Genomic DNA, 8,296 nt, shown 5'->3' on the forward strand with positions numbered 1-8,296 from the left:
ACATTCACTTTGAACGTGGGGTGCTTTTTTTTATATGAACAGACCTTGTGCCAAATCAGAGAAACATGAATCTCCCAAGCTCCCTTGCCAAAAAAGCCGCCTGTTACCATAGTCTAGATGACATGTACCACACATTTGCATTGCAGATTTGATTTGATCTTATTTGCTTTGGCATATATTTTCTTTGGGGTTTTGAGAAATGTGCTTCATTAAAAGGATGATGATTACTGAAACAAAAGTTTGGGTGGAAAATGTTCACCTAATCCTGCCAACCACAACGCAAGAGTAGGCATACATGACTTCTTGATCACTCCAGTGACAGTTCCTATGGAATTCTTCTTCGAGACTGCATTCGCATTTTTAGACTGCATTCTTCTTCAAGACTTTAAACAAAACAAAAACAACAAAATGAAGCAGAAACATGGCATATCTCTCACACACTTTTTACTGCGTATTCTTAAGGACCCTGAAACTTTCTCTAGCTGGCCAACCTACCGTGTTAATGCTATGTCTATTGACCATGACCTTGAATTAAAATGAATGAACCACTGTAAATGAAATAACATTACATTAAATAAAATAAAATAACAATATAACAAATAAAAATAGCATGTACTTACTTTTAAATGTGTGTGTGTGTGTGTGTGTGTGTGTGTGTGCGTGTGTGTGTGTGTGTGTGTGGGGGGGTGGAACACACATTGTCACCATAATTGCGATGGTTACCACTCTCTCCCCTCAAAAATGTAATATCACCCTGACATGACTATACATTAATCTCAGCACACCATGTCCTTGACATTTCTAATGAATGACAAAAATCAGGTTACAGGAGTCAATTTCTGAGTCCTGCCAATGGATCCATTTCAGCTTTGTCACATTGGGTTTAACCCCATTCAATGTAACATGTTTGTAGCAGGTACCATCATGCACTATGATAAACCATCATCCAAAATATAATTTTCACAGGTTTTTAAATTTGTTTTATTAATATATATATATATATATATATATATATATATATATATATATATATATCTTATAAAAAACAACATACAATTGTATTATGCCACAGTTCATGATAAATCGTCTTTCCTCCTGCAGTGTCATCTTGAATTTCTATCCAGCACTTCACCTACATAAATGGAATTGCATCAATGAACATGAATGTTCATTCAGCAACTTAAATGTATACTGTTCCCCCTACTGAAATACAAATACGTGAACATTCCATTATTCTTCAGTGTCTAACAATTCTTCAGTGTCTTCTAAGAATGACTGTCACTATGACTGTCACTGAGAGTGACTGTTGTCTTCCCTAGGATTTCATACGTAAAATTTTCTTTTTTTTTTCTTTTTCCCTAGTTCTCAAAGGATACTTTCAATGCTGATGGTGCTCATCGCGATTGTCATCACTGGAAAGCTCTTCATCCTCTGTATTCTTTCTTTCTTCTTGGTCTAAGGTGAGTTTCAGGTACACATACTCTTCAACCTGTTTGTTTGTACAGTGTCCTTCTGTAGTTCCTCTTCTTTTCTTTCATGCCACTCCTCATTTCATTTTCTTATGTCATCTGGAGCTGTATCCCAGTCATTCTGTTCTAGGGCTGTCAATACATTCCTTGGCTGGAACTCCTCTGTATCTGATTGCTCATCAGCCGACTCCAGTGGTACTCCATTTATGTATTCCTATTCATACTCATTCTCAGAATAGGTAAGTTCAGTTCCGTTACTTGTTATGCTTACATGTGCCCTTTTCTTTTCCTGTTTTGTTTGTTCTTTCTTGGTGTCTCTTCCTTTTCCACAGACAGAAAGTCACACGGTGGCAACAGATTCTAATGAAGCACTTGTGTTCGCTATTTTCTGGCTGGTTATTTATTTTAAGTTACTATTTAATATTTTTCCTTCCAGAAAGATCTGAGTTTGTCTGGACCACCTTCCTCTGTGAGATATCGGACAAGAACTCTGCTTCCTGGATGCAGCTATGTGACATGAACTTTCTTGTCATACCTCCCAGTTTTTATTGCTTTGTTAGTGCAAGCATAAGTCTGTGCGAACCATGGTAAAGTGGTCCATCAAATACATACTCATAGCCTCCCTTACATCTCTTTAAATGCTGGAAATCAATGGACACTATCCCAAAGGGGTATGTTCTCACAATGTCGGTAATTGGAGCTCTGGAAGGTTTGCTAATAAAATCGTTCCTGATTAAGTGGAGTGTCCGCTCCACTCCCAAATGACACATTTTCTGGTGTAGATGTTGGAGAACTAAACTATGAAAACTTTTGGGCAGTACCAGCTGTGAGTATGTGGCATCCTTCTAGTATAGGACTCTGTTTTCATCCTATAACAGTTTGCTTCTCCAACGCAAGAATGCCTTTGTGATCTCATCACTGTTTTTCACCCTAGGCCACTGATTTGTCCTCATATACTGCAAGATGACCATGTTCTCCTCCTGAGCTGTTTTAAAGGCATCTCTGGATATTTGTGCCACAGGAAATGCAATGTTGTTCATGTCCCTTCTCTGTGAGTGCTATTGCAATGACTGCTGGACACAACTATGGCTTATTTTCATCTCTGTTTACAGATAATGCTTTCATCACACTGGAAACTACTTCGGCTGGAGCTTACTGGGTACAGGTCTGTTTAGACTTTTCCATGTTCATAGGTATTCTGGATAACTCATCAGTATCTGCATTTTTTTTTTTTTTTTTTTTAGGTCTGTATTTTATTGTGAACCGGAAATCTGCTAATTCGGCTACCCACCTTTGTGACATTTAACTTGGCTGTGATGAGGACATAGGTTAAGGCACAGGTGTCAAACTCAGTTCCTGGAGGGCCACAGCCCTGCAGAGTTTAGATTCAACCCTAATTAAACGCACCTGATCCAGCTAATCAAGTCCTTCAGGCTTATTTGAAAACTGTTTTGTGTGTTGGAGCAGAGTTGGAACTAATCTCTGCGGGGGTGCAGCCCTCCAGGAACTGAGGTTGTCACCCCTGGGTTAAAGGGGTATTGTCCATGTAAATCACCACAAATGAAAGGGCATAATATTGTTAATCTCAGAACATCTTACAGATTGCCCAATTCATAGCTAAAAATTCTAACTTGCCAGAGTGCAGATGGTAATTCTTTTCAGCAGCTGAAAGAGTTCTTTTTTTTTCCTAAGATTTTTTTTTTCTCCGTGATCGAGTTTTGTTTTCGTAAACAGAGTCCTGAGCCACAAAAATTGTTCCTAAGGATGGTATGGAATTAGGTCTTTCTTTGAGTCATTCGATACAATGGTTGAGCCATCTAGGTAGACATAAGACAACAGCTTGGATTATCTGTCATTTTTACTGCCCAGGTATGAGAAAAGACATAGCAATGCTTTATGTAAAAAAAAAGAAAAAAGGTTCCTCCTAGAGCCCCTCTTGAGCCTTGAGCCTCTCCCTTTTATTGGGGTGGCTTTTGAGCAGTTGGGTATGGATATTGTTGGGCCTCCAGAGAGGATTAAGTCAGGGAACCGATCTATGTTGGTTATTACAGACTATGCTACAAAATATCCTGAATTCTACCCCCCCAAGTCCATTAGGGCTAGAACAATAGCTTGTTGCCTCATACAGTTGTTCTCTAGAGTTGGTTTCCTAAAGTTATAGTTACGGATCAAGGCTCTAACTTTATGTCGGAACTGTTGAAGCAGGTGTATAAACTTTTGGGTATAAAGGGAATAAGGACCATCTTTTATATTGCCATATTGCCATCCCATATTGCTTAACAGATCTATCACTTTTGCATTTTCATGCAATCACGCTACACTTATCAGAAGTTTTGTGCTCGGGTGCGGTTAGCGTTCACACTACATGTGTACCACACCCAAGCCCAACTGAACTGCGCTTTGGCCCACCTCTTCCAAGTGAGCCAGGGACGGCAAACGAACTTGGGCATGGTTCAGATCGCCTAGTGTGAGTATACACCCTAAGAGGCCGTGTGATCCCCAAGTTTTCCAGAAGAAGCCAGGATATACCACTTTAATTGAACATGACATTGTACTCTGAGATGGAGCTTGCCCAAAAATTATTGATGACCTTGTTGACCATCTGGGAAAAGCTAATTACTTAACTATTATTGATTTACCTAATGGTTATTGGCAGGTCCCAATGAGTGCCAGATGCCGGGAGCTGACAGAGTTCCAGACCCCTTGGAGGCTCTATCATTTTTGTAAGATGCATTTTGGCCTTCATGGGGCTGCGGCGACCTTTTAGTGGCTCATTGATCAGGTATTAGTTGGTTTGGATGACTTTACAGCTGCTTATTTGGATGACATTGTTGTTTACAGTTCAACATGAGAAGAACACCTAGAACATCTTGAGATGGTTATCAATCATATTAGAGCAGCTAGGCTCATTATCAATCCTTTCAAGTGTGCCAGTGCAAAAGCATAAACTGAGTATTTGAGGTATGTGATTGGCCGAGGGACTATTGATCTTCAAACTCAAAGAATTCAAGCAATACAGAATTGTCCCCTACCACAGAATAAGTTTCATCCTTTCATGGAATGGTAAAATGGTACAGGAGGTTTGTACCCAACTCCTCTGTGAGGGCAGTGGCACTTACTGATTTTACTGGGAAGAGCTGTCTGAACCAGGTTCAGTGTAAAGAGTAAATTAATCTGGCTTTTCAGGATATTAAGGATGCTCTGTGCCAAGATCCCGTTTTATTCTGTCCTGACTTTGATAAACCTTTTATACTGCAAACTGATGCTTCAGATATTGGAGTAGGAGCTGTTATTCTTCAGGAGACGCAAGAATCCAGACACCCCATAGCTTACATTAGTCACAAGTTGTTCCCACGAGAGGTACAATACTCAGTTGTTTAGAAGGAATGTTTGGCAATAAAATGGGCCTGTAACAAGGCGTCACTACTGTTGGGATCCATATGCAGCTTTATTGAAGACGTGGTCAAACAGGCAAGGGTCAAACAGAGGCAAACACAATGGAGCAGAACAGACAGAATCATAGATGGTGAAGAGGCAGACGGTCAGGGCAGGCAGCAAATGATCACAAAACCAGAATCAGAATTATAGTCCAGGGGTAGGCAGCGAGGAATCAGAGACAAGATGCAAAGCAAGGTCAACACAGAAAGGCAGTAAACAGGAATAAACGCTTGGAATTGTTTACCGAGGCAAAAGACAAAAGGCAAAGACTTTGCAGGGTCTGCGTGTGTGTGTGTGTAATGCTTAAATAGTCCACGTTAATGAATGTCAGGTGTATGAGTGTTCACTGCCAGATATGGGGCTGATGGGAAATATGAGAGTCCAAAATGTTCAGGTCTCCGGTGATGGCCAAAAGAGGGAGCTGTGGAGACAGTCTCCATGACAGGGCCCTTGACAGCTTCAAGTTTTATCTGCTTGGATGAGTTTGTACTGGAGACTGATCATAAAGCACTACAGTGGATGAACTGTATGAAGGATTCAAATGCTAGGATTACACTTTGGTATCTGTCTATCCAGCCTTATCGATTCACCATCCAGCATGTCCCCGGCCGAGATAATGGGACGGCGGACTTTCTTTCTCACCTTCCAGCTTGAAACTAGGAGTGGAGGAGTGTGTGACGGATGCTTGCTAAGCTATGGTAAGGTCTGTTTTATTTCCCTTTATCATAATTTTTCTGTTTATTACATAATAGCATTAAAGAAGTTACAACAACATTAATTGGTTTAAAAAAACTTTATTTGAACTATTGTTTGGAGTTAAGTGTGCATACTCTTCAGTGAATAGTTTAATAGTTTAATAGTTTAATGAGTTTATTCCAAGCGGCAACCTCCCACTCTCTCGTGAAGCCAACAAGGAAGTGACTAAAACTGCAATTCATCGACTGGCCGCTGGAGGCTGGTTGCAAAAGGGAGTCAATCCCATAGACTCTCCATGTTAAAATGCCCAACTTTACAGCAGAAAAAAACATGTTTACAGCCTGGTGCAAAAAATTATTTTGATCTATATAGCTAATTTTGCCCTTCATGACAACTGTGAGGGGGGTGAATTTTTTTATAACTCATCCGTTTAAATTATATTAATCCTTAAAGTTCTGCATAATTAAGGGCGTGGCCACTTGAATGACAGGTGGACTGGTGCTCTGCTGCAGAGTGTGAAACGCGCTAGTGCGAAACTTAGAAAAATGGCTTTAAAGATTTGTATTTGTACAGAAGAAAATAATTATAGGTAGAACACTGGGAATCTGGCAATTGGATGTTTTAATGAAAATGATCTCAAACTTGATTTTTACCGCTATATTGATATTGTACTCTGCTTTTGCACTGTCTGCAGTGAGATGTCACACCAAGGCAAAAGGCAGTAACTTCCACATTATATAGGGTGCTGATCACCATTTACAGAATCATTTTAGTAACATCTGGATAAAATCTAGTGATCATTGGCTATTTCATTGATCATTGATTCTTTTTTTTTTTCTGACCATAACAACCAGACAAATAGTTAAACGTGAGTGGATACCGTTTTGCAACCAATTTATTTGCAATGTTCGCTAACATTAAAGGATGCAAGTGATACTTAGCCTATTGTTTTTACATAGAACTGAATTAAAATAGCTTAAGAACGACTTGTGGATTGATGTGAACGCCAGCAGGGATAATGCTCCGAATGATTGTGAATTAAACATCTCCGGTGGCGTTCATTGCAATGGATTTTGTCGACTTACAAGAAAAGGAAGGAAAATGATTAAATTGCGAACAGTTATTGATTTTATGTGTGATACGCTGTCACGGCATTTGAGGATCACGTACAGAAGTGTGCAGCCCCAGACTGACACGGAGTGAATAATCTGCATTATAAAAAAATAAAAAAAACACTTTAAAGATTATTTACGATTAATTATTGTTGCCAAGTTATCGAATCGTTATTGCTTACAGTGCTTTGTTATATGGAGCAGTTTGTTAGATCTCGATCTAATTTGTTTGTCTAATGAAGTGCCAACAGATGTATAAAAGTACACAAGTTACACCAATTTAAAATGGCAGACTTTATTGGAAAGTAAAACAAAGTCAGAATACCGTCTAGCTCCAGGGTGGCACAGTACAGACGAACGAATGCAAACAAATGCAGAGCACCGTAACTTCATTTGAGCGTTCAAAAACAAAATCAAAGAGCTGTAACTGATGTTATACTGTATTCTGCCTTGGTTTCTCCGGGGCTTTTCTCCATGATACTTAACACATGATAAAGGTCATAATGTCCCAAAATGATCAATAACTCATTTTCGACCAAAAACGAAGTTGTTTTGTCTTTGCACGGCAGCACTGCTGTCACTATAGGGGCGTGGTTTCAGCTCAGCTTCACCCACGTCCCGCCTTTTTGCCCATTTTCGATTATCCGGGAGTGACGCGCGGTGACGCGTTTCCAAGATGGCGGCAGTCGGCTCCGCCCACTTTAGGCTTCAAAAATGCTCTTCAGAAACCATTTTTTTTTACAGTCTATGGTTTATTCTTACCGTTTTTTTGTTTATGACTCCACCCATCATAAAAAGTGTCCCACATGGCTCCAGGGGGTGAATAAAGGCCTCTTGAAGTGAATTGATGCAGTTTTGTAAGAAAAATATCCATATTTAATATATAAAACTTTATAAGCAATCTCTAGCTTCCACTAACTGTTGTACGCATATTCACAATAGAATGCCATTCCAGCGGATGATGTAGGATGTAGGCGTAGCATAAGATCCGCTAAGAATATGCTAGTTTAGCGAGAACCAAGGTTTGTTTACAGGAGCAAAGAAAGCAAAGTTTCCTTTGTTTAGCAAAGGAAAACCAGTCTCCTCTTGCCTTATATCGAAATCCTCTGACATTTTTCTTTACAAATCCTCATTTTATGCTTATAATTCGTAACCATTGTTTTGCTTTGCTCTCTCCTCTGCGCTTCGACATTCATCACTTCTCACCAAAGCATACACTATGCCGACATCCTACTTAATCTGCCGGAATGGTGTTCTGCTGAAAGTGTGTTCGACAGTTAGTGGAAGTTTTATTTTTATTCAAAGGGAACAGTTCAATTCCACAAGTTCTGACTTGCCAGTACCACCAACCTCTTCAGCATAGATGGGTCACAAGCTTTGAGACTGCATCACTTGAATCTCTTTACAGAAAGATATGAGAATTGTAGGTGAATGGAGCACAGCACTGACGCAAATGTCCCACCCACTTGGCTGCTACCTTGAATGAGAGGTGAAATGCTGCTGCATGGTTGTTAGGGAGGAGATTTAGCTGAAATAGCACTGGTCTAGGTTACACACACGCCATTCAAACACTTTTTTTCC

The sequence above is a fragment of the Onychostoma macrolepis genome, chromosome 06 (genome assembly GCF_012432095.1).
Source record: "Onychostoma macrolepis isolate SWU-2019 chromosome 06, ASM1243209v1, whole genome shotgun sequence".
In the NCBI taxonomy this organism is placed as follows: Eukaryota; Metazoa; Chordata; class Actinopteri; order Cypriniformes; family Cyprinidae; genus Onychostoma; species Onychostoma macrolepis.